The sequence below is a fragment of the Gavialis gangeticus genome, unplaced genomic scaffold (genome assembly GCF_001723915.1).
Source record: "Gavialis gangeticus isolate Ggan-Ray unplaced genomic scaffold, GavGan_comp1, whole genome shotgun sequence".
Lineage (NCBI taxonomy): Eukaryota > Metazoa > Chordata > Crocodylia > Gavialidae > Gavialis > Gavialis gangeticus.
The window spans coordinates 15,443,207-15,470,960 of record NW_017729004.1 but is presented as its reverse complement, the minus strand read 5'-3'; positions in this window follow the sequence as shown (position 1 = coordinate 15,470,960).

Here is a 27,754-nt window from a genome sequence, read left to right as displayed (position 1 = left end):
TCGGTCCATAACAATGGTTGACAGGAATGACCAACCAGACAGACTTTTTTGAGTGGTGGATGTTTTCTGAACAGTGCTAATTTCACTGCATTAAGTTTCAAAGATGCATGGATCTGTTAAAAATGGTGAAAAAATTTGTTCAAGTAAGCCTACTTGGAGATGGTACATGAAGAAGCATTGTTGTATGTGAAGTACAGCTTTTCTTTTAAACATGTTACTTTGACTTGCTCCTACTGTGTTAGTAGCCTTTCGTATTCTATTAGGCTTTATGAATAAGAGGTAATATATCCCAACTACTTGTGCAGCCTCTGTTTCTGGTTTTTCAGCTTTTCCCGTATTACTGGGACCTGTCGTTTTCTGCTTCAGGACTGCCCAGTGGCTTTCTCAACTTCTTATTCCAGATCTCTAGTGCCTGGAGGCTTCCTTTGTTCACCTCCACCTTCTTCCTCATCGGTTTTTCTTTGCTGGATTTCCCACCTCATCGCTTTTTCCCCTTGGTGAATGCTCTCTGTTCCTCCATTCTCCCAGACCTTTCTTCCTCTCCCTCCTCATTTCCAACCTGCAACTGCAGCTCAGCAAACCACCTCTCTTCCCCCTGCCTCCTTAGCACCTGTTCAGACCTCTCCATCAATTACAGATTATTTTTTCCCTATTCAGGTAGCTGATACTTATTAGTTCAGAGTGAAATTTGTTCCAGATGCCAAAGGTTACTTAGGTCCTATTTGACCCCAGCAGTCTCCTGCCCAGAGCAGGGTGGCTGGACCCGATGATCTCATGAGGTCCCATCCAGCCCTAAACTTCTGTGAATCCAGTGAGCAATACAACAGTATCGCTTGTGAAATGCTACCTTTTACTGATGAAACCAGAAATGAGAGGTTAAGAATCCCTGTAATTTTGCTGCCTTTTTCTAAGGGAGCCTGCTTAATTGCATATTTAGAAAAATTAAGAGTACATTGAGTAAGCAAAGCATGTCCGTTTGGGACCCCACCCCTATGGTATTGTAAATCTAAAGAAAGAAATAATAAAGCAAATGCAGCTGAGTAGCTTCTTTATTGGTTTGATGTTTTTGCTGTGGCTGAACACTGAACTCTCCCACTTCTGTTCTTCTGCTGTAGATTATTCTCTTCCTGTGTTAGTTTCAGCAAATTTCCATGTAAAGTATATTTTGCCTCCTTCTTGGTTCTCCCTTTAGGTTTCCTGAAATTGAATTCTACATGCTAATCCTTTGATTATTGCCTTTCTTTTTTGAAAACTCTCATAAATTACTTGAGTCTTTCTTAGAATCCACAATCCTTCCTATCTTTGTGTCATCTGCAAATGTTGAGACCCTACATATTGGCCTTTCTTCCAAACCACTTGTGTATTGAGTGAAATAAGATTAGTGCTACTACTGAGTCTTTTGGGAACCCCCTCTTGATAAATCCATCAAGAAGAATTTAATTCTGTTTACAATGACATCTTACCCACCAAATGAGTCCCTATTCCAATTTTTTTTCTTAGTATTGTCGGGGGATTTCCAGTGTGATAATTCATTAAAATGCTTTCCTGAAGTCTGGATAGTTATATCAACTGAGATCACTTACCCCTCATTATTTTTTATCTTTGGTAACCTTATTATGGTGTACACTGACCACTTGCTTTTTTACTAGGTTCATGTCGATGACTTCCTGATGACTTTTGTCCCTCTAATTACCCTTTTTCATCCCTGGGCAAAGCACAAGAGAGCCAGAGACAAATAGTTCTCCATCAAGGGGTTTATCTCTGTAATGTTTTCAAAGATGATTGCACCAATTTAGACCACAAAAACCCTCTTCTTTAAGAGAAGCTTTCCAGCTGTTTTTTGGGAGGAAGACTAAAAGCAAATTAATTCCATATCTAATGTACCAAGCAGAACCTCCTACCACAAAAGAAAAAAAACGCAGCAGACTCCAGGAGTAAAAACTGAGGTGTGGGATAAAATCCAAACTCATTGAAACTCTTCCAGTAAGTTTGGCAGAGCCATGGTTTCTCTGTAAGGTCCATAGCAGACTGCATTGCAAACAACACCTCTAGACAGTTGAGCATACCTTGCAGTGGTGGAAACGATATCTATTTGTAAATACAAGCAAATGAGAACTCCAGTTACATTGCTAGTATTTTTAACCCAAAGGCAGGTCTTGTATGCAACTCCCCACCCCTTCCATCCACCAGAAAATGCTGGTAGAGAGCAAGCTGGTAGCTATTGTTTGAAAGTATTTTGTTTCTGTTTTCCCCTAATCTGGTAATTTGGTTATAATAAGGAATCCAAATAGGACAGTAAGAGCTACTTGGCATATGCATTTAAATCAACACAGGACCTTCGTAGCAGCCAGCATCCCTTCATTGGCTAATGATGATATGAGATGTGATCATATGCACTGAAAATGGGACATTTAACCAGCTGAGCTTTATCTTCCTGGCTGGTCAGCTCCCTCCCCCAACGTTCTTTCAGTTTTTCAGTAGTATAATCCCTTACTTCAACCCAATCCAGATAGTAGCGGGGCTTTCTGTGGTGTTTCAGGGCTGAAAAAGTCCCTCTTTCATTCAGCATCCTTTTTATAGTTGTGCCTGCAGCTGTGCCATGTGTGGCCAAAACGCTGAAGTTTTTTTTGTTTTGTTTTTTGTTTTCTACAAGAGTTGCCAAGAACTGGTACAAAGCAAGAGGCTAACCAGATCTGATTGTATGTTGGGCATTTGCCAGGTCACTGACTGGTGACGAGGAAGTGTTCTTTGCGTCAGAAGACTGCATGCTGTGCCCTGAATGTTAAAACTTTTAAGTTCTACCTCCTTATCTCAGATGCAATGAAAGAGATGAGTGGCCACAAGCCTGGCTTTTACACAGTTGGTACAACTAACATTCTTCTCACCACCAGTTATATTTCCTTGCTGCTCTCTGTCCTTTTTTGTAAAAGTCACGCACTCCAGTTGCAGCATTCATTGCATCATCCTCATCCAGACACGGAATTTTAATTGTATACAAATGTCTTTGTGCCACGTGACTTTTGAACATGAAATCTAGTCTCTCTTATCTACTGTGGCCTGTTTTGGGCCCAAAACTGATTTCTTCAGTAGATTTCTTAGCCATGTTTGGCCATTGTTGAAACATGACATGTCCCATGCTCCTTAGTTAATGTGGGAGAATTGAAGTTAATGTTAAGCAGAAACATCAATGAAGTTGAAATTAATGTTAAGCAGAATTGAAGTTGCCTGGCTTCCTTTGGCGAAGTGATCAACTTTTCGCGTAAACTGGATGATCAGCATGATCTATTATGTCTTGCTTAGTGGATAATTTTTAATGTAGAACATTCTCTACAAACTCTTTTGCCTGAAACTTTTAACTGAATCAGCTTCTTACACATTACAAAGATGAGAAAAGATGATTGATACAAATAGTTGCCACTTATTATGTTGCCATTGTGTTAGAAGCAATTCTAATGCAGTTACTTTGTTTCTAGTCATTCACCAATGTACAAACAAAATCTCAAAGCCCAAGAATTGCCATCTTTTCTTTGTTCTGGTGATGTTTTAAGCAAGAATATAAATAGAAAAAGATAAGATCGACAAATGCAGGGGTAGGATTCTTTTCCTGATAATTTACTATATTGGGGTCAGTGATTTTTGTATAGGATAAAATTTTGTTCTGAGGTATGGCTTCAGTGGTTTTGGTTATTTGTTTCATAACTGGCAAGGAATTTACATTCATGTATGCTATACTGGTGGCTAAAAAATACAGGTAAAGACATCTATTTTATTGCAACATATGGTCTTCAAAGAGGAACATTCTTGTGAAGCTTAAAACTGAGTTTTCCTGCAGTGGGTTATACTATAGGAACCTGAAATATAGCAGTACTTCTGGTGCAAGGACACCCCTCAACATACAGCGATTTTTAAACTGCCGATCTCTGAATGCTGGCTGCTGCTTCACAGAGGACTGTCCGATCACAGTGACACTTCTGCCTCCCAGGCTAGGGATGGAAATTACACATAAACCAATATAAGCAAGTGGAAACTGGTTCAGACCTGTAACTGAACAGAAGTTCAGTGCACATGAACTGCTTTCAAATGGCTGAAACTGGTTTAAGATGAACCTGGTTGGATGTAGCATGAAACTTACCTGGTTTAAGTTAAAGCAGTCGCTGGAACTTCTGTCCCAGATCCCCTCCCGAGTCAGGTTAGGTCACAGTCCCCCAGTACCCCCAGTGCCTTTGCGAGGAGGTGTGCTGGACTACAGGTCGCTGCTGTAGCCCAGTGCCTAGCTGGCTCCACCCCAGGACTGGGCTTGGCTCAGGCCAATGACCAAGCAGGCCAAGCACAGAGGTAAGGGTGGGGAGAACACAGGTAAGGCTTCCCCAAGGACTGGACCCCTTTGCTGCTTCCTATCCAGTGCCTGGCCAACAAGCAAGCAGCCCGAGCATGCAGGTGAGGGAAGGGGGGCTGGGGCCAGGGGAGAGAGGCAGGGCTTTCCTCAGGGACTGGACTCCAGTGTTGGGGGCAGGCAGGGGGAAATGGACCCTGGTGTCTTCTGGGGGGGCTGCAGTGGAGGGGCTTCCCCCCATTCTGCCCAGCCCGGCTAGGGGGCTTGCCTGAGCCCCTTCAGCCCTGCCTGTCAGGCACTGGGGTTGGGAGGGAAACGGATCCTGGCCCTGGGCCCACCACTGGTGTCTGCCATGGGGGGGGAGGGGGGAGAAGCGGGTTGTGGCAGCCCCAGCCCAGACTGGCCCTGCTGCTTATTGCGAGTCTCCCATGGCTGCTGGCTGTATCCTGCTGGCTGCCTCTGGTGCCAGGCTTAAGGCTCTGGGGGATGTGCGGGGAAGCCCTGGGGGCTTGTTCCGGATGGCAGGTCTCAATCCTGTCCTTTATGGAGGGCTCTCATCCCTGCCACCTGGCACAAGCCCCCTGGGCTGACCAGCACGTCCCACTGGCACCAGTGGCAGTGGGCAGGCCTGGGGGCTTGTGCTAGGTAGCAGGGCCCAATTCGTCTTTTTATGGGGCACCCCCTGGCTGGGTGGGGACAAAGAAACCTCTGGGGCCTGGCCCCCCCATGAGAAGACCCTAGCTCGGGGGCTGAGACCTGGGGTGGGGGTCTTCCTCCAAAGAGCTTCAAATCGATTCAGACCTTTTCATTGGTCTCCTGATTTGATTCGGATTCGGAGATTCGGCTGCTGGATTGGGACAAATCTCCTCTCAATTGAATCGGCACCCGAAGCTTCACGCAGTTCTGTAAATCTCAGGCTTTTTGACTGTCTGTATGTAGCACCAGTGTCAAGCCACCAAATCAGATGAAAGTAAGGTAGAATACACTGAAGACGTGTCCATGTGATGAGCAGTTGCTGTAAGAATACTGTTTGCTTGGCGGTAGAAGCGACTGGGAGAGCTGCCTGCTTCCAAGCTTTACCCCAAGCAACAAAAGTTTGAAAACTCTGGCCTTAGTGAAATCTCTTTTTTTCCACAAGCTGAAGAAGTTAGTGATGCTTGATCTAAGGGCTGAGTGCACTGCTGTCTGCCAGAGGTCACAATATCAATTCAGAACTTAGGAGGTTGTTAAATTTCTTGTCACACTGGTGAAGGTATCGAAGCACCTCTCTTGTTATATTGCTGTCCTGTCAAGCAAATGTCTCCACAACAGTATGTTGATATTACTAATCCCTCAGCATGTCTGTAAAACATATGGGCTCACACAGAGCTTTTTGCAGCAGTTTGCACGTGTCCACACCCAGGTTGCAAAGGCATTTGCTTTGAGACTATTGCCATTGCATCTTGCAAGAAGTTGCAAGTGTGGACACATGAGAACTCTGGAGCTGCAGGACTGTAATTAGGGTTCCTACTATATTTCCTCCTGTGACGTTTCTTGTCATTGATGGTTCTGGCATCTCCGAGCTTTGGCTTTATCACTTGTCAACCACTCTCCATTCATCCTTACTGAGAGCCAACAAGGCTCCAAAATAAAAAAATGGGCTAAATAGCTCAGCAATGGCATCTTTGGTGGAAGTAGAACATGTATTTTTTAATGGTTAAAAATATTGTTTAGGTGCTTATCACTACACGTTGAACATAATTTAGCAAGTTTTTTCAGTTGTGGGTATAAAAGGGCTAAGAAGTTTTCACTTAGGCTATTAAAACATTTTGTCAGAAGTTAACATTTATTTTCTTTGCTTTGTTCCCTGTTTCAGGATTTTTTTGAAGGTGTTTAGTGCTTAGGTTACTCTGATAGGGCCTGTACATGAGAGGGGCTGCACATGTAAAATAATGCATATCTCTTGCTATGGGGTGCTTTGCCATGGGCAGCTTCCAGGGGAGCATCTTGTGGATCTTGAGACACTTGCAGACGTGTAGTACTCGAGTTCAGTAAATACAGGCATGAGAACAACTAACCAATTATACCCGAGGTATTATGATCCCAGTACTCGTTCCTGCCCAGGGCAGGGGGTCGGACTTGATGATCTGTTCAGGTCCCTTCCTACCCTAGAAACTATGAAACTATAACCAGTGAATTTGGGTTGTAGAGCAGGAAAGGCTCCGCGGACCCAATCTGTCTCTGTCTCTCTCTCTGTCTCTCTGCCTTAACTGAGGGATCATCTTCCAATTCCCAACTTCTGTAGCCTTCTGCGTAAGGGAGTGTCTCTAAATTATAACTTCTGTCACATCTTCCTTCTTAACAATTACTGCAGAAATAAATTAACACAAAATTCCATGAACACCTATCTACAGAGGAGAGGTTACAAGTATACCACTCTAGAGTGAGTCTTTACTAGTCACTTCCCTATTTCCCCTTTTTCTGCAACAATTTTAGTAAGCCTCTTTTCAGGCCTTCAGGAAGTTTCAGTTTCCTTCCAGACCGACATAGTATCGAACGCAGTTTCTAACATTTGGTAGAAAGCTTTTCCTCCAAGTCTTGATAGACTTGAGTCCTTGAATCCTTATACTGGGGTCTGAATTGCTTGCACTTTTGGCAATGCTGCTTGTGCACATAGCACCAAGTTCTTTAGTTACAGGACAGCTGAGGCCGATTTCTTCTTTCTGTATATTTGCATTGTATCCGTGGGCCCATTTCTTCCCATAGTTATTGCTGCATGTGTTCTACAACCATTGGTTTCTTGCTAAGACATTTGTCCAGATTTGGGTCGCGATGGCCAAGAGGATCATCAGGAGAGATGAATGTTTGCAAGCACACACTTAACTAGACTGAGTTTCTCAGAAGCTGTTAGATCCAAATCTGATATCACCTCCCTACATAGCACAATAATTGGAAATTTTTACATGCTGTTTTCATACTGGATGGTAGCAATGCATCTCTTTCACTGGCATATTTGTTCATGAGTACTCATTCTGATATTTGTTGGACTCACTTTTTGTCTCAATTTTAATTTTTAATATTCATGCTCTGGTAAAACATTAACCTGAGCTCAAATGCCCAATAGAAATGGAACCATGCTCCTTGCACTTGCACTGTCAGCATCCAGTCCCTCTCAGTGATTTCGTTTCATTGTACCATGTTTCTTTAAACTTCTGCTGATAGTCTCTCAGCTGGGCTTTGTGCTTGGGACCTGCAGCACCTGGCAAAATGGTTCTTCTTGTTCCTGTTCAAACAGAGCTTTCCAAATGCAGTGCAGTGTTTTGGACCATGGTGCCTTCCACACTTGGTACATGTCTGCGTGCTTGTGCTCGCTCCCTTGGCATTCTCTTTGCGAAGGGAAAATTCTACCCCATGAGACAGCTTCTTGCCAGTGGAAAATTTTACTCTGTCAGGTGGCTATTTCTGGCCACATCTTTTCACGGCTAATGCATGGATGACCCCTTTTGGTGCAGTCAGCTCTTCAGCCTGGGCTTCCACAGTTTCTGCTGCCTTACACATTTGGATAGCCTTTTCTAGGGATAAGTCTACCTCCATGCAAATAGCTTTTCTTGTAATGCATTGCAATAGCCTTTCTCTGCAATGCCGCAAATCCTGTCTCTAATCAGAGATTGTGTCAAGTTCCCAAAAGCGGTTTCTACTCTGTCTCTTTAGTTCAGTAACTTACTGATCTGTACTTTATCCTGATTTTTCCCTGCATATAAAAAAAAATCTGTGTCTGTCTCATTCTTTTTTGGTGCACAGTGTTCCTCAAATGTGGATGGTATTGTACTTAACTGCATATTATGGCCTTCTTCAAGGTAAAGGAGTTATAAACAGGCAGGGCATCCTCCCTTCCCCCCACTATATGCAAGCAGATGCATGATTTAGCATTTTCATTTTTCTCTTCTGCCACTGGCTGCTTGGTACCATTCACACCTTTGTCCGAATGCCCTCCAGTTCTCTGTCTGACATCAGAAGGGCAGGTAGAGGTTGCAAAACTTCTGTGACTCACCGACTATTTACTTAGACTATCATGTGCAAGAAGATCCTTTATAATGGCCCTTGTCCTTTTATGTGCCTGTGTTGCTCCACTTGCTCTCAATTCCCAACTTTCTTTTTTCTGTATAGAGCTCATATTTTTCAGGTTCTTTCTCATTCACTACTTCTAACACCATATAGTGATCGGCGGGTTCAGTAAACACAGGCATACATGAATGACAAGAGCTAACCAGTAAACTTTAACCGGGGAGCAGTAGGCAACCTCTGCTGAGTCCTGTTGTCTCTTTCTTACTAACTACTCTGAGGTATCATCTTCTAATTCCCGACTTCTTTAGTCCTCCTATATATAAATTATAAAATCTGCTGTTACAAGGTAGAAAACAGAAGAGGGAAGGTTGATAATGTAATAGCAACCTGACACATTTTAATCATTGCGCTCTGACATTCTCCCAGAAGAAATCTTTTTTTTTTTAGCTGGTTTCATCCTAGCCACCAGTCCTTTCACCAGGCTGTACAGTGGAGTCCTTGCAGAACGCCAGTCCCACAGATGTGTCAGGGAAAATTGTCTTCATGTGCATAGATCCCCCAGCGAGACCTGCACGGCCCAAACTGGCCTCTGGAACACTTCATTACGTATCGAGGAAGCAGGTATCAGAGAAGGAAGTTGTCAACATAACTCAAAAACAACCAGTTTGAAGGGTACAAATAAGAGACAGGAACGAAGAAATCTCCCTGCATTGTAGCAGCTTTTTAATTAGTTTCTTGTATGGCAAATCTGGTAAAAACTTACCTCTTCCTTCATTTGCTTGAAGACATCTGTTCTGCTATAGAGGCTGGGAGTAAAAATTCACTGCAGAGGAGAGAATTTTAAACAAGTACATTTGAATACATTTATAATCTATTTGAAAATTGTTATTCCACCTATATGGAGGCTTTCCCATGACCTTTATGGTCTTGTGAAATCTAAAACCAGTCTTCCACCTGAAATCTGGTCAAACAATTGTATTCGAAGAGACCAGAATGAAAGTGGTGAGCTTCTGAATTGTGGAATCAAATTATTCAAGTGAATTTAGCCGTGCCAACTTGAAAATAGTTAAATTTGGTCTAGGAAACAGTTTATAAATATTATTTATAACAGCAGGTTACCTGCATACTTAGGCTGTGGCCCCCTTTGTATGCTGGTTAAAAAGATATAACTGCTATTGTTGATTTGAACTACAGGAGCACAAAGAATCCCAAGGACACTGATGGCTGGTTGTGCTAGGCATTATATGAAAAATATAAGTGCCTGCTTCAAACAGCTGCCAGGATTGTGTTGCAAAGTCTGTAAAATATCTTTTGCCCACACAGATTTGCTCTCGGAGCCTTTGTACAAGCATTGATAAAAACAATGTTTGCACAGTCTCTAAATGTATCTTTTACTTGCACCTGTGCATGCTTGTGCCTTGCATGAGGCTCTTTTCCTTCCACGTTGGACAGATAACCTACCCTGGCCTTCTCCAGAATGGCAAGGCAGAAGGCTGCTTTGCTTTTTGTTCAATAACTGTTTTGATTAAGTTTTTTATCATGTTTACTGACAGAAGTAAAAACTGAATACCTAATAGAGGTGAACTACAGACACTTGATAATTGTGCAATTATATAGTTTTTTCCATTCCCCAATTCCCCACACCAACTCATTATACGTGGTAGAGATGTAAATTGAGAGAGAAGCAATTATTAAAATATGATGTAAAATAAAACATTATATCTAATTATGAAGCTGATTGACAGATTTATTTTTATGATCGTTCCAAGGTTCTCCACTCCCATAAACCTCAAAGCATGCAACCAAGTCAGCTGCACAGTCATCAAATGTAACATAAAGCAGTTAATGTAATTTAGCAAGAGCTGCCCATAGCAACCTTAAGGAAGCTGTAAAATATGTTGTCCCCCCTTCTTCCATTGTAGGGGCATCACAGATCATCTCCTGTTTCCCCTCACACTGCAGCCAGTGCTGGACTCCTGTACTACAGGAGCTTCAGGCTGGTGAAATGCAGTCTCTCTTTACTTTTCTCACTCTGATCCCTGTGGCGAATCTGCTTTCTGAACCTTCTCCCCTCACCTCTCCTCCCATCTCCTTTGCTGACCCACAGCATGCTTTCTTCTCAAATGGTATCTGGCAAAGCAGGTTGTTGCCTATAAAGGGTCATGCCTCTGAACCATGCCATACCTAATGCTGCCTAATTTCAGACTAACATGGACTACCACTTCTGTCTTCAGCCTATTGTAGTAACATAAACATTTTCTGTATCTCTATGATACGGATCTTCAGCCTTCCAAAGGCATGGTGAGCCACCATCTATTACTGAGACAATAGTTGAAAGATGGTTTGTTTTGGTATATTTCTGGGAAAATGTCTCTTCTAGAAAGAGCAAAGATAAGCAACAGTTGCCAGGGTAGAGAGACCTCCACATCTTCTCCTGTGTAGTGGGGACAGAAGTGCTACTTGACCGGTAGTGGTGGCATGGCCATTTGGATCACTTGCCCAAAATTGCCCTTCAAGGTTTAGAAACTTACCAATAACTCTGTTCTTAATGGCTGGGCTGGGCAGCCATTAAGAACTGCTTCAGGGGTAACTGCTTCAGGAACCCCAGAATGAGCTAGTTGAAAATCGGTTGTAGGGAATGCCACAGATGGCTTGGCCAAAGACTAAGCTGCTGTAATGGTGTGGGGTACTTGTACAAGGAATAAACAGTTCAGCTGCTGGCACACTTTGTTCATGTGCTACGAAGTGGAACATGTCAAAAGTATTTCTTCTTTTTTTCAGGAAAACCTTTATTGCATGGGTAGCAGACCAGCCTTAACAGGGTTTAGTAACTGGACCAAAGGGACCCCTGTGGTAAAAGAACAATAAGAGATGTGCTGGTAAAAGAGTCATGGGATCTGATGTGTGATCTACACAACTGTGCTTCCTGCCATGCTACAAGTGCATGGCAGGAGCTGTGATTGTGTGATCATGTATCAGATCTCATCATACCTTATTGTCAGAGCAGAGGGAGCCTGGGATCACAATCCTAGGCTTCCCCTGCACCAGCAAGAAATAAGCTCCTGTGGCTGGGATTCCGTGCAGCTGACGGGACTCCCAGCTGTACGGGGGTATGGTGGGTCCGTGGCACTAGCATCCTTGGTCAGCTGACAGGACTCCCAGCTGCCAGGGCTTAGTGGTGCACCCTGGCAGCTGAAAGCCCGCATCTGATGAGGCTCCCAAGCTCTGGGGCACATGGTGGGACCCACTGCCAGGAGCCCCACTAACTGCTCTGGGCTCCCAGCCATGGGGTTGTACCTGGCCACACATTCAATTCATGGCAGAATAGGAACAAATGATGACGTTATTACCAGGGATCCTGAATTTCCCTGATTTAAAAAAAAAACAAAAAAAACCAAATTCTCAAATTAAAACCCCCAAATCCCTGATTAAAATGAAAGGCCACTATATATATGGTGGTAGGCTTCCAAACTGCTTTAAAATTGTAAATATATCAAGAAAACATTAGTGTCAACTTATAGCTATACATGTGTAGGTATCGGTTGACACCAGTGTTTTCTTGATATATTTAAAATGTTAAAGCAGTTTGGAAGCCTACCAGTGCCTCAGTCACTATAATAAAATAAGTTCTAAATATCTGTACATTTTGGTATTTGATTTGGGGTATTTTATCATGGAAAATCAGAGCTCCCCCTACCCCCTTCACTCACAAAATGCAGGTCCAGGCCCCTCACTCCCCGCCCACAGCCCTGCTGGTACCTGTAAGTCCCCCTCCATGGCCCTGCTGGTACCTTTCACTTGCCACCCCAGCCCTGCTGGAGGGGGCCCCTGCTGCCAGGGCTATGGGGCCGGGGGCCTGCGTCTGCAGCCCCCTGCAGCAGTGCCTGAGCCCCAGCTGCCACCCACGGGAGGCAGCAGCTGCTGCAGCCAAGTGGGCTGCCTGCCTGACAGCCCTCCTCCCACTCCCCCCAGCCCCTTGCAGGTTGGTACTCTGCCAGCATGCAAAGAACTTGTTGGAAAAGTGCAAAATCTGCAGGTTTTTCTGTTGAAATGAAAAATCTGCATTTTCCTCTGGTAAAGAGGAAAATCTGTGGTTTTCTCCATTTTCCCCATATGAAATGGAAAACCCAGATTCCTGGTTATTGCACACTTTTGTAGAGTAATTTTGTGGCTTATTCCTTGCTTTATCATGCCATTGATTGATTGAACATGTGGCTGGGTCACAACTTAAGGTGCGATTTAATTTGTGTTAAGTGTAATGTGTGGCAGGGGCTAAATACTCCTTAATTCAAATCAGAATAGCACTACTGTGAATTTGGTTGTTATTCTCATACAGAAGCTCTTCATAAGTGTGGCTGATTACAAGTCAAATAATAGCTTACCTGGAACGTATTTGTTCATGACACAAGGAAGACTTACGGTTTCCTGTCTCAGGCTGACAATTGAACTGTAGGATATGCTTTCTTAAAGTTGCAGTTTTATATTGTAATTTTTTTCTCTTTGTACTACTTAATAGTTTATTTAAAAAAACTCAACATTTGTGGTGACTTTCTTCAAAGCCTTACCAGTCATACCAAGGGTTCTGCTACTCACTTTTTCTCTATCCAAATAATGTATCTTCTATAACAGATTACTTCGCTGTGTTTTGAAAATGTCATTTAACCTGGAACTTGCTTTGACCTTTTATTTATTTTTGAATCCTTTAAAAGTGAATTTCTGTTCTTTGCTTAAGTACTCTAAATCCATCACTGATTTACCTTCACTGGATTTGATTTTTGCAGCAGCTAATTGCATAGAACTCTTGCTGCTTCAAGTGAGCATTTTGCATGTTAGCTACAGGATCTCCCTATTGTTAGTATCAAGATAATGGGATTCCCACCTATGTCTTCCAAAATCTAAGATTCAGTGCTTCAGATTTTTTTCTAATCTGATTAATTTCTTCCCCTTATAGTTCTGGCTTGACTAGCAAATGTAAATAGTGAAAGCTAGAGAATAACCTTAAAAAACATGAATGTTTGGAAGTACTGTTGAGTTAGAGAAACTTGCCCCAAAAGTCTTGGTATAAATATCAAGCTAATTACATTTAATTCCTTAAGTATTTCCTTATTCCCAGTTCATTTTTATATGATATATTTATACATCTACACATGATTATTACTGGAGCACGTAGCAATCTCCATACTTAGGTTGTCTATCCTTTTCCTTTATAAAGGATCTAGCAGCCTCCTCTTTGGGACACTATTTTACCTCTACAGGTTGCAGCTGGCCTTTTGTAGCCAGTAGAAGAAATCTTTGGTATATGGAAGTGTCTTTGTCCCATTCAATTCCATTTCTATTTTACCGAGAGAGAGGGTAGTAAAACTTATTTTCCAATTTGAGAGAGAGGCCCCAAACCTGAACTTGGTATCTCTTCCTTCCACTTCGGGAAAGGATCAAGTAAAACTGCCTGTGCCATAGTGTGAAAGTCATTAGGTTCAAGACTAGCTGATGATTCCTAGCGAGGATTTTGTGTTTCCGTATAATACTATTTATTTTACATTTTTCTTTGAATACTAATTTTAAAAGCTCCTAGGAGAGTATATGTGTGTGCATGCGCATGCACACACACACATGCACACAAAGAGCATGAGTGAGTAATCTTTTTAAAGATGATTTAGGTAACAAAATCAGGAACTTGGGAAATGCCAAAATGTATTACCCTTGCACCCATCATTCAACCCCCTTGTGCAGATTCAGACTTTAACTGCATGATTGCATATGGGTTTTCCACAGGATCTGTGACTCATGCAGTGCAGGAGATGGAAGTACAGTACAAGTAGGTAGAATTAAAGTTACACAGCCAATGTTATTTCCTAACTTACGAGTGCTCGACTTTATGCTTTGTACACATACACATGTACTCATCTGGCAGTTCTTCTCTTGCTTAGGTGAAGCAGATTTTTTTTCCTTGCACAAACTGCATATATATAAACATGCAATCATGAGAAGTTTGTCAGTTAATTTGTTAATTAAGCCCTTTTGATATGTAAGTTGATGAGAAAGTCATGGGTTTCCACGATGTCATTTGAAGTTGCTGACTGCACTTCAAGTAGCCCAGTGGTTCTCAGACTCAAGGCCCCCCCTATTTAGACTGGAGGCAGTCCTCAGAAATGTGAGCTCTGAGTTTTCACTTGTTTCTCGACTACAGAAAAAATAACAGAACTGCTCTTCTGTTGTAAAACTTCTGCCCATGCTAGGTCAGACTCATTTTGTACTCGGGTTTCGTATTTGAAGCCTCTGGCTTTATCCTGTGAATCGTGTGTAGATGTTTCTATATGCAACAGTGCTAATATTGCGCGGTGCTTGGAAAAGTACGCAGCTCCCAGCTTCCCAGGGTGGTGTAGCAGCCTGGTTGAGAATGACCACGGTCGGCATGAAGCTAGATTTTGAAGAGGAGTGGTCCTCAGTCTGCGCTTTCTGTCTAGTCGAGTTAACCTGACCGATCTATTTAGAAACAAAGCAGATTTGTAGGGGGGATTTTTTTTTAACCATTTTTTTTTTTTTATAGCCACAGAAATTAAACATTACACAAATTTCTTTCTTGTCAAACAGAAGTCAAAGAACAATCTGCAGAGGAGGATGCCCAGACCGAAGTGGACGGGAACAAGCAGCTAACACCAGTTCTTCAGCGCTCAGTATCTGAGGAGTCTGCAAGCTCCACTGCCTCTGTTGGCGTTGAAGCCAAAACCAGGTTAGTGAGCCAGTCGGATGCTGAGTCAGTGGTGGGGGCAGGGCTGGGAGTTGAGTAATGCTGCGGAGAATGCTGGGAGTACAGGCTTGGGACAGAGCTGGTGCTTTGAAGCATTAGCAGCAGCCTGTGTTGGCAGCTGCTATATTTGAGACTGATGGCTTAATTAGTGTACAGGGGGAGTGGGGGTGGAAAAGCCTGTTTCTTGAGTATTGTCCTCAGTGATCAGGCTACACAGGAAAACTTCAGTATTACAAAGTATTAACTGTTTAAATTAAAGATTTGGAAGCTTGAGTGCAATTGGATACAGCGTAATTACTAGCACAGTTATTTTACTAAGAAAAAGGTTTGTAACAGCAGTAATGTAACATATGAATTACTTTGGTTCAGATGACATTTTGAGTGTTTTGGAATAATCAACATTTAAAAAAAAACAGCCCTCCTAGTTTTTGTAAATTCTGTCTTGTGCATTACAGTCCTTACGCTGAGACTCGGTAATGTGCAGATAAATAGTAGCTGTATTGACTTTTCCCCTTGAACTTCGGGTATATGCAAGCCACAAGGCTCAATGGAAGCAGCAATTCTATGACCCAGGGAAAAAGACGATGTATATTGTGGGCAGGCACCACTGAAAGGATTTCCCACTTCGGTAGAAATCTTTTTTGTATCCATATTTTCAACACAGCTACTAATCCAACAGTGGGGCTCTTTCTAGCACAGAAGTCGTCAGTTTAGGGAGGCTTTAAAATGTGGATATGTGATTCTGACAGATCTGATAAAATAATTCAAGTAGTCACCGCCACCTAATTCAGGTTTGAACCTGCGTTGTAACCATCTGCATCACGTACCTTTTATTTGTTCACAAGCTTCTGTAAGAAGGGAAGTTATCCACAGGAACCACGCTAACAATATTAAAAACCTAAAACTTCTATGCGCGCATGTATACACAAACACGCTATTTTTGATGGAGTTCTGTTATGTTATCATTAAACTGACAACCAAATAGACATTTGAGGGGGTTTTTATGTCAGGAGTTTAAAAAGGTAGGATGGTGTGTAAATCTTTGAGACGTTTAAAAAAACCCTCAGTTTTGAAGCTGATTTTTCTGAGATACAAAGCTACTGTTGATGGCTTGTTAGGTGAACATTGCAGTTCTGCTTCCCAGGGCAAGGCTGTATCTGGACAGAGCAGTCATACCTCCTGAAGTTTAGAAATGCTTGTCTTTTAGGGAAACCACGCAAGAAGGTTTTGCAACCAGCAAAGCTGAAATTGAGAGCGTGAAAAGGTAGCAAAGGTTTTGGTGAAAGAAAGTGAATGCATTGGCATTGTTCCACAGGTCTTGCTCGCAGTAGTGCTGTGAGAGTAAATGGGATATCTTGGATAAAGGGTTTGTGCAGGATTTTTTATTTTTAGGTGAAGTTAAGGCTGCAGTTGCAAGGAAGGAATAGTGTAAAGGACCTACAGTGAAACGTTTTACTGAAATGAATTACTTACATTTTGTAGATGTTCGTTAGGAAGGAAGTTACAGTATAACTCAAGTGCATCAAAACTGGAACAAGCAGATATCAGTAATTAAGAAACCAGTATTGCTTCTGTGCAATTGGCATTCAGAACTTTATTTTTTGTACTTCTCCCTGATCCCTGTCAAGTCTGAGGCTGCATGACAGACCTAAGAGTGACAACTAGGAACGGAGCCAAATTTGTAGCTTTGAGCTACATAGCACAGCGTATATGTGCATGCTAGTCCAAGAAAGAGTTGGCTATTAAAAGGAGCAGTAACAGCATTTGGATTAGAACTCAGAGTAGAGTGCTGTAGATATCAGGATAAATAGTATTAGACATAAAGCAGGCTGAAAAAGAGGAATCTGTTCAGAAGCAAGCAGTGGATTATTGACCACTTGCAGGGAGAGGCAGCAATATCAACAAGAGAGAGTCATCAGTCATGGCAGTGTCATCAGTTCTCGCAGCATTTTTGAGTGTCAGGATTTTGGAGCATTCTTCCTTGTTGTTTTCAGGATCTTCTGAGAGCCTCCTGTCAGATCAAGATTTCTGGCTGAGCTGGAACTGATAAGTTGTTTCCAGAGGAGCCTGCTCCCTTGCTCTTTTCTGCTTGCAGCTCAAGGAAGTAGCATCCCAATGGGCTGGCAAGCTGCCAGAAGCTGGCCAGCTGCAGAAACCACTTCTATTTACTTTCTTCATTTTCCATTGTCCCAACTCCAAGCATTCAACAGTCAACAGAGCAGCTTTAAATTCTTACTTTGTAAGATGATTTTAATCTTACAATATTAAAAATAATAATATTGGGGGTTGTATGTTTCAAAGGGATGTTTTCAAAATTCAGATTTTTAAAAAGAAATGTTCTGTTTTTTTGCTTTGTTTTTGAACAGGCGGCCTGGTAATACTCTACAAGGCAAAAGAAACTGCAGAAGGTAGAACAGGTTCCATTTAGACAATGTTTTATTATTTTCTAAAAACAAGGTGCATGTATGGATAGGGACAGTAAGGTGCCTGATGAAAAGTAGCAATTTTGCTCCTTCCATTTTTTTTGTCTTCAAAGGTGGGACATTCCAATGCTCCTTGTAGCACTTAGTGGAGAAAGAAATGAAATGAAGAAATTATAGTGTGGTATAGAGATCCGATAATCTCCTGCAGTGATTGGCAAAAGAAGATGAAGAGTGAACTGTGCTTAGTATTACACACAAAACTGTTAAAAGACAGTTATTAAGGTTGCAAAGTTAAGCACTCAGTTTAAGAAATGCAAGATTAGGGCTTTCTGTGCAACCCAGATTACTCCCTTTTTTTTAATACATGCAGTATTTAATTGCAAGATCATGCACTGCCTTTTCCACAAGAGCTCTTTTTCCTACACGGGGTAGATTTGGTATGGGGATGAATTAGAAAACTGGGGGATGCTTTTGACTTGAACTTAATCTCTTAGACCCAGTTCTATTAGAAATATTTGGATGCCTAACTCACTTCGAAGCCACATGCCTCAGTTTTTCCCCATCTGCCCTTACAGAGATGTTATGAAGCTAAATTTAATATCTGTAAAGTGTTCAGATGCTAGAGATGAGCTGCATAGGAAAAGCCTACAAGGCTTCAGAGAAGGGTTTCAATAGTATACAGTAAATGAGGCCAAGGGCCATGCATTGAGCAATGAGGTGAAAACAAGTATTTGAATAGTGACTCACTAATAGAGTACTGAACATTTTGTGCACTAAATGAAGCAGGTGTCCTGTGGGGGAAAAATATCATATGGACATTGACCATTAAAGACTATATATGAATATGCACTTGGGAACTCAATTAAGGTTACTAAATCTAGCATTTCCTAAACTGAGTGCTTGACATTTGTAATTTTAATGTTCTTGTAACTTGTGTTTTTTTGTGTGTAACTGCCTAGGTTTTTAAAAAACTACAAGTGAAATAATGTCATCAAGTAGTAGTACTTTATTGACACCTACATGGTTCAGCAGGGGCAGAACCTTTACAGCCACTGCGCAGCCCTCTGCCATTTGAGCTGAGTAACTGTCAGCAGTAGTAGGTTGGCATCTTCTTTGCAGGCTAAAAGTACAGGGGAATCAGATGCTCATTTTGCCAGTGGGGTGCCTAGCTAATTGCTGACACCAGAAAGATGAATCTTAAGCTCCATTTTAGGCTCAGTTTATTTTTGCCAAAGTATAGCTATTCCACCTCTTGCACAACATAACCTAAGGCAATCGACATGGGGTGGGCAATTATTTCAGCTGGAGGGCCACGTACTGAGTTTTAGCAAGCCATCGAGGGCCGCAAGACCGGCAGCCAGGGGCAGATAAATATTAATTTCTAAATTTTTTAGGGGCCCTACAGGCTGGATAGAATGGCCTGGTGGGCTGCATTTTGCCCACCCTTGCAATAGACCCTTTCTGATCAGCATAGTTGCATCCACACCAGAGGTTTTCCTCTCGTAGCAGTGTCAGTAAGAGACTGTGATCTTTGTACCCTTCTAGTTGCCATAGTTAAACAGATAAAACTTAATAGTGGTCATTGTGTCACCTTTCTGTCTTCCCCAAACTACCCTTCACATCACATCACTTCCCTCTGTAGTCAGTATAGATGCCAGGTTAGACTTAGTGAAAGGACTAGAAAGTCAGGCTCTCCCTGTTCTCATTTTCAGTGCCTGGCCACGTCCTCATTCAAAGTAGCCAAGGACTGAAATTGCAAAAAAATCCTTCTGAATCCCTGTGCCTCCAGAGCAGGTGCATGGTCAGTCATTTTGGGCATACGGACTGCTGGCAGACGTGAGGGGGAAAAAAGACGCTTTACTGGAAGAAGCATCATGTTAGTTCAACCTGGTTCATGCAACATCTGTATAGATCGGGTGCGTCAGCAGAGCTTTTCGGTGCTTTTATCTAATAGCTGATTCAATTAGCTATTAGATAAAAGTGCCAAAAAAGCCCTGCTAAAGTGCCCAATCTACACATACATTGGGTGAGCCAGGGACCACTAAAGTAATGCCTCTTCATGCTCTGCACTTGGTGCAGGGGCATGCTGAGTTTAAAGTAAAGCACTGTTTTTGGGGGGTCTTTTTACACCTGTAAGCAACCATGGAGTCTGGCCACATGTCAGAGGTGAGAGAGGCTGAAGGTTGTGAGGATGGAGTCCCAGGCGGAGTTCACTATTCAGCTCTAGCAACGATTTGTTTTAGCATTTGCGAACTCTTACGTGGTTGTCAAAGTTCACAACTTGGATGAATTTGGGTTGGTTTTTCACAGCAGTGAAAGACGCGTCCCTGACATGGGGACCAACCACAGTAAAATGTTAAGTCCCTTCTCCAAAACACAAAAGCATTTCAAAGACATGTTTATGTAAAATGATCATAGGGATCAATATGTTGTTTTACTTGGCCTTATTCTCTACAATGGCTGAACCTGTTGTGGCTTAAATTCAGTGGGGGAAGAGGGGAAAGGAGAAACTCAGCCTGAGGCAGTTTTGCATGTTATGAATAATGCTTGTGTAAAATTTTGGCCCTAATAATTAACTTGGCAAAGTTGTACACAGTTGTAAGTCGGGTTGTGTAATGGGATGTATCAGGCAACCCTAGGCAGTGCTGCTGGTCCTGGCTCTCCTATGCAGATACTGCATTTTTAGCGTCATTTTAATTTAATCTGTCTAGAGACTGAGTTTAATTTACACATGTGATCCCTGGTGAGCACAAGAAACTTGAGCTGTTAAACCTCTTTAGAAATAGGCCTGAGACTCTTACATTTGCTATCTATGGGTTAAATCAAGTATTCACAAAGTTCTGTGAAATCTTCCTGGATTTCCCCAGTGTTGTTTCTCTGTGGATTTTTGCTGGAGGCTACGAATCTCTTCAGTCAGAGCTTGAAGAATGACTATAGATAGCCTTGAGATAATTTTTCCTCTTCAGATCTACTGACAATTTCTTGAAATTCATTTTATTTAAAATCCGTGTTGTGATGGTACTTGCTGCACTGAGAGTATCTCCCGGTTTTCATCCTACAACTCTCTCTTTTCAAACAGCTGTAACTCGACTTTAAATATTTACCTTGAGCTGAAGGCTGAGACATGACTACTCTGAATAAGAGTATATTTTTTATAAATGATTTTTTTTGTCTTACAAATGTCAGTAAATTGTTTATTTGTGTGTTGTGTTGTTTTTAATGTGAAAAGTACTGTTAGGTTGATTGTGTGCATGCAGAACTCCAACTGTGCTCATTTGAAAAAATTGGAAAGCAATTAGTGTGTAATGTGGCTTAATTGCTTTGTGTGGTTTGAAGGTAAAAAAAATTATCACCAGTGCAGCTTTTAACTTTGGATCATGGCTATTGCCCGTATCTAATATTACCAATAAAAAGTAGAAGGAACTTTACTATGTTTTTTTTCAACAAACTCGCTAAAAAGATATATTTACATGATAGGTGCCACTTCTGCAGACCGTCAGAAATTCCTGATTGAGTTGTTCTACTCCTTTATTTTTCTATGAGAGAGAAGAGGTATTTTTTCATTTGTAATAGTTATGTTTAGAAACGTTATTTAAAACATGGTTTGCATTTCAGAAATGCATTCTTTGTGTTCTGTTGATCTTTGTTAAACCACTTGTTGCTGTTTTTGTATATGCCCAACCCTTAGTTGCCCCTACCTTCAGAGAGCAGGTTTATTAACTTGTAAATTCATTGTCTATCACGATTTTGTGCAACTTTTAATAACATTTCTTCATGGCTGCTTCAGTCTGAATTCCTGCAATGGGGAAACGTGGGAGAAAGTTGCCAATCACAGGAGCTCTGAGCTTCAGCACCAAAATAAATAGGTCATCTGTGAGTTGTACACTCTTCCCCCAGTATTGTCTTAAAGATTCTAGTCCCTTTATGCTTCAAGTGAATATCTCCCTTGTATTCAAATTTGCAATGAAATGCATATAGCTGGCATTGGGGTTTTTTTCCCCTGGGAAATCTTTTTTCAAATAGAATGCAACCTGCTCACCTTGATTTGGCCTCTCATGGGCAGTATTTCCTTTAGGGCAGTGGCTCTCAAACTTTTTTGTACCAGGACCCATTCGTAAACATCAAAGGCCAGTCCCAACCCAGTGCCCTTCACTCCCAACTCTCCGCCCTGCCCGTGCAGGGCAGGGGACAGGTGTGTAGGGTATGGGGGGCCCCAAGCAGCTCCTCACAGGCTGGCGCTCTGCCAACCTGCAAGGGAAAACCCATGGTTTCCCACGTTTTTCCCCTTTAAAGGGGAATCCTCTTTTAAAGTTTGATGATGACCCTTTCATTTTATTCTTGCAACCCACTTTTGGGTCACAACCCATGGGTTAAGAAATGCTGCCTTAGGGGTGCATCTTCCCTGGAGAAAAAAAGATTGATCTTGACTCATGACTAATAGAGTATAAAGCACTAGTGAATGGATGACACTTTTCCACCTTAACACAACAGGTTAAGTAATAGGCTGTGAGGGAAATTATGGTACCTTGATCAGTCATTTTGGGTTAAAACCACAAGCGACTTTCTGTTCACTAGGGTTTTTTACTCTGTAGTAACTGATAAAGTGAAGGCTGCATATCTTTCTTTTCTTTGGTGAAGACAAAGCTTTACCCTAAAGTCTGTTTTTATGCATTAGGAAGAATATTAAAATGACACATTATAAAGCACAAAATAACAGAAGTTTTACTAGAAGTGTTCTGAAGTCTAACGTTTTCATTCTGCATGTATAGGAACATGTATAACATGGGTTTCAAGGGTAGTCAATTAATCTGCTAAAATTATTTGCACTGATGATGCTGTGAAAAGATGTTTTTTTTCCCCCAGAAACATAAAATTAGCCCTTCCATCTCCATAGAGAGTTACTTTTAATAATCACATAATTGGTATTCTGCAGCAGGAAGTGAGATCTACCTTGGGATGGGTGAGAGAAGACCTATTGAGATGAATAGCACACAGTTCATCCTTAAAAGACCATATGTTATATTGAATGTTCTGCAGCATACCTACAGGCTGGGAAACTCCCTTCTCATCAGTGCAGAGGCAGAAAAGGATCTTGGAGTCACTATTGATTCCAAGATAAACATGGACCACCAATGAGAGGACGCAGTCAGTAAGGCTAACCGCACCTTGTCATGCATCTACAGATGCATCACGAGCAGGTCCAAGGAGGTGATCCTCCCCCTCTGTGCGGCACTGGTCAGGCTGCAGCTGGAGTACTGCGTCCAGTTCTGGGCACCGCACTTCAGGAGGGATGTGGACAACATGGAGAGGGTCCAGAGGAGGGCCACTCGCATGATCAGGGGGCAGCAGGGCAGGCTGTATGAGGAGAGGCTACGGGACCTGAACCTGTTCAGCCTCCACACAAGAAGGCTGAGAGGGGATCTGGTGGCCATCTATAAACTTACAAGGGGGAAACTGTGGGGAACGGGAGAGTCCCTGTTCCCCTGAGCACTACCAGGAGTAACTAGGAATAAAGGCCACAAATTGATTGAGAGTAGGTTCAGGCTGGACATCAGGAGGCGCTACATCACAGTCAGGGTGGCTAGGAGCTGGAACCAACTTCCAAGAGAAGTGGTGCTCACTCCTACCCTGGGGGTCTTCAGAAGGAGGCGGAATAATCACCTAGCCGGGGTCGTTTGACCCCAGCATCCTTTCCTGCCCATGGTAGGGGGTCAGACTTGATGATTTGGTTAGGTCCTTTCCTACCCTACCAACTATGAAACTGTGGGGTCATTCTGCCCATAGGAGCCCCCAGAGGTCTTACTGATGTGTGTGAAATCTCCTCCTGGCTGCATCTAGCTTATGGGGTGCCACCTTCCTCCTCATTTGCCTTGCAGCTCTTTTGCAGTCAGGGAGAGCCCAGTGGTAGCACAGGCGCAGGGGCCTGGTGGAAATTCAGAGCAGCAGAATGCAAGGAACATAGGTAGTGTACTCAACCATGAGTGTTTTAATGTCCAGAGGACTCCCAGCACCAGGAGCCTTGGCAGGGTTTGGTGGACAGGCCCCATGGTAGTGGTGCAGGGCTCCTGCTGCATGGATTCCAGCTCCAAATCCCCAGAATATCTCTCATCTCCCTGTATCCCTCAAGCAGAGAGATAGGGCTTTGGGGCTGGAGTGCCCAGCAGTAGCAGGAGGCCCCAGGAGCAAGACCCAGTGTCTGCATTGGCTGCCCACCCTGCTCTTCCTCCTTCCCTCCCTCGTGGTATGAGGAAAAAGGAGCACTTTGGGATTCTGCAGGACCTAGGTCTGTTGTCGCTATGTACACATAACAAAAAGTAAAATGTTTTAAACAGAGCCTCATTTAAAGAGGCACACTTTTGGAGCATTTCAGCCACTTTTGGAATATTTCCAAGTCAGGTAAGTATGTCCAGCTGGCCCTTGGAACACCTCAGTTGTTGCCACTGTCCACACCCATAAATGCAGCTAAACATCTCTAGCCTTAACCCTGCTTCATCCCTGGTCAAAGCTAGAAGAGCAGCCTCCCCACACCCCCATTTGAATCTGCTCCAAGTGTGCATTTGTCCATGCTCTTGGTGGTCCATTTGCGTGAAGATGCACCTCTCTTTCTATTTCTGCTTGCTGCAGCTCACCTTCACTGATGGGTGGGGCAACCAGCAACATTGCAGGCTTCCTAACACAGTGAGGGGCAGCTGCAGTATATATAATGAGATGAGAGAATGCTCTTCTTTGAGATGAAACGCATCATGTAAACAGCACATTTACATAGTCATTCTTCTCATCCGCTTATCGTAGGGCAGTCCTGGCTGAAACAGTGGCTCATGCCAGTTCCAGAAGTAACAGAACAGAGCTGATCTATACTATAACTCTTGTCTGAGTTTCAGAAGCATTGACCATAAGTGTATTTGATGTTTTGAGTGGGTAGAAGACCCTGATGGCCAGGTTTAACTTCACTAACAAAGTTAATAAAGAAAATAAAATGATATCTTTAATTTTTTAGTTGCTCTCTTGTTGCAGCCCAGTAGTGTACAATCACTTACCTAGTAATGCATGTGTTCAAATTACATCAGCTGAACAGGCAAATCAGTACTGTCTGAGTCCTGATGAATGTGTTACTGGTTTACTAGAGGAAGTAATTTCCCATATACACGTTCTCACCCTGAGCTTTGATTGGAGATGTCTTTCTGTGGAGTGAACTGTAGCTCTGGCTCTCCTCTTGCCCCTTTGCTGAGTGGATAAAGGACAAGGCATATTTCCTGCACCTCAGTTTCCTTTCAGCCGCAAAGTCCAATATCGTGTTGACTCTGAGGAAGGAGGTTGGTTTTAAATGTGTGTGTGAAAATACATCTTGAAGATCTTCAGTTACTGTCAAATGACTTTGTTTTTTCTTTCAAATAATTGCCTACATGCCCATTACCACTAATGGATGACTTTAAAGCAGTGTCCACTGCTTTGTCTGTGCCTCTGAGTTTCCCAAGGCAGGGGTTGGCAACGTTTTACTTGTAGGGGCCTGAGCTTGCTGCCTGGCTCCCTGCTGCTGCAAATATTTATTTCCCCTTCCCCTCATCCCCAGGCTCATGCATCCAGAGATAACCCTTGCTCCAGGTACCAACCCCACTGCAGCAAGGGTAAGCACAGGCACGAGAGCAGCAGAGGGGAGAAGCAGGTCAGTGCAGCACAATGTCGCTCAGTCCTTGGTGCCTTCTTGGGCCAGATCCAACCTCTTTGCAAGTTGGATCTGATCCTGGGGCTGTAGGTTGCCAATCCCTGTCCCCAGCAGTTGTAGCACAACTGGGCCAAGCATAGCATTTGCTCTAGAGGCTTCCGTAATGGCATAATGGTTTGTCAGTACAGGACTGGAGCTCCAGGTAGCTGCTTTGCAGATGGCACATGTAGGAATGTTATGCAGGGATGCAAGTGGCCTGGGCTCTGGTGCAATGTCCTTTTATTATCCCTGGCAAATCCATGTGAGGGGTCTCACAGCATGGCTTTATATTGCCCAAGGTCCAGTTTGACAGCCTTTGGGCTGATATTGCTGTACTGTTATACATCTCAACTACAAACAACCAGGGAGGTTCTCTGAATTACTTCCTTGACAAATGAGCTAATGCCCTTTCCACATCCTCTTAATACAGCGAGCCTCTACCTATAAGGAAGAAGGCTTCAGTTTTGGGAAGGGGTGTGGGATGAGCTCTCAGTTACTTTTTCTGGTTAGAAGGTATTGATAGGGAGGACCCAGCATTAGGGCTTCGATCTGACCCATGCTGTTTACCTGTACAGATGCTACCAGAAAAAGAGTTTTCCTGTAAAAGTACACGGAAGAGCATGTTGCAATAGATTAAAACCATGTTCTCATTAAGAATGTGATGACCAAATTCTAGTCCCATTGGGAGACCGGGAATTAGGAGGACAAGCTTCTCTGCTGCAAGTGTTGTTGAGCTGAGGATGTTTCATGGCAGAGGGTGCATATTTAAGTTTGGTCTCCTATTGTGGTTTCTCAGCATGTCCCTGGCTAAGGATCAGGTGTATATCTTATTGCTGTTGACAAAGAATAAAAAAGTCTGTCTGTCTGTCTGTCCGTCCCTTCCAACACCAGAATGCAATTATTGTACTGTGCTTGTCTACCTTGATGCCCTTCTTTCTTTTCATCTATCTCCCACACACAAAAGAAGAGATAGGCATAAGAAAAATGTTGCAATGAAGAACACTATATAAAATAGCGCTATTTATTATTCCCTCCCAAGTAGCAGTGAGCCATCTCTGGATTTGAAGTAGTCCATAAGAGAATGAAATCTGGCTAAGTACAGTTGAGAAGATAAATGATGAATTTTTATCCATTTTAATGATGCCTGGAACAGCATAAAGAAAGTTGGAAGTATAATGGTAGTTGGCTAGTTCTTTCATTTCAACAAATTTTATAAAGCAATCGTCCCCATTTTTAATAGTCTGTTCTGAAAACATTTGACGTTTGACAAATTAAGAATTTGATCTTGTAAATTGTTGAATGTCCTCAGCTTCTGTTGTCATTAGCGTGAACTGAGAGCTCTTCAAACTCCCCAGGATCAGATTCTGTATTCCTATGTGAGAAAGGACTGGGTTTTAATAATACTGTTTTGTGCATATCATCTGCTAGTTGAAGAAGTTAGTCTTTCCTTGTACATCAGGCCATAAAATATTTACCTGATCTTTTCTAAATGAAAGGTTTGGGCTCACATTCCCCTCAGTCTACTCTGTTTAGCACTGCTAGGCTCCAGCCATCCCAGAAGTACGTGTGGCTCAGGAGAGCGGTCCTCTTCCACCCTGGCAGCTGCGTGGTTCTTCTCCATCCTGGCACTTGGACAGCCTTGTGCTCCTCCAGGCAGATCCTGTTGCAGCTGCACAGTGGTAGGGCTCTCCCATTCTGGCAGTGGGAAATCTTATGACTTGGCAGGCGGATTGTGTTCGGCTTAGGGGAGTGCAGAGCCCTCCAATGGACAGCTGTAGCTGACTCCAACATGGGACTTGGCTCCAGCTTAAGTCTCATTGTTACGGATTCAGTTTATTGGGTTTGGGCTCCTTAACAGGGAGACATCAACCTGAAACTGTGTCTTGAGAGCCTGCGTGGTTTTGGCGGTTGTGCTGTTTTGTCTTTCTCTTAGTAGCCTGTTGAAATGATTTATACAGGACATGGGAGACGTTGACTTCAGGGGATTTGCACTCCTATCTCCCAATTCTCCAGGCAGTGCTTTAGGTCAGGAGTGTCATATTGTTTGGCCCTGTAGTCTGACTAGCCCCTGGAGCTTCCCTTAGACTGGGCTGCCTATGAGTTGCAGCAGCGGCATTAATTTCCACAACTTCTGGAGCCACTTTCGAGGAGTTAATATTGCTGCCATTTGTTCCCACTTTTCCCCAGATGCCAATTTTTAGGCACCAGGGGCTACTAAAAACCCTGATTTTGGTGGCAACTACTAGGATGGGGAGGGGGAAGGGAAGGTGAGTGGCATTAACTCACTGGGATCCAGAGCTGCCATGAAACACTTCTCCAGCAGCTGTAGGGATTAACACTGGCAGCCATGGAAAAGAGCTTCATGGGCCTAAACCCGCCCATGGAGGTGGGTGATCCAGAAGCCAGACAGGCTGGATCCAGCCCATGTGCTGAATATTTGACACCCTTCCCCAACTGAACACCCAAGAGTGAATGGAGAAAGAGTAGTGAGCCAGTGGGCACTG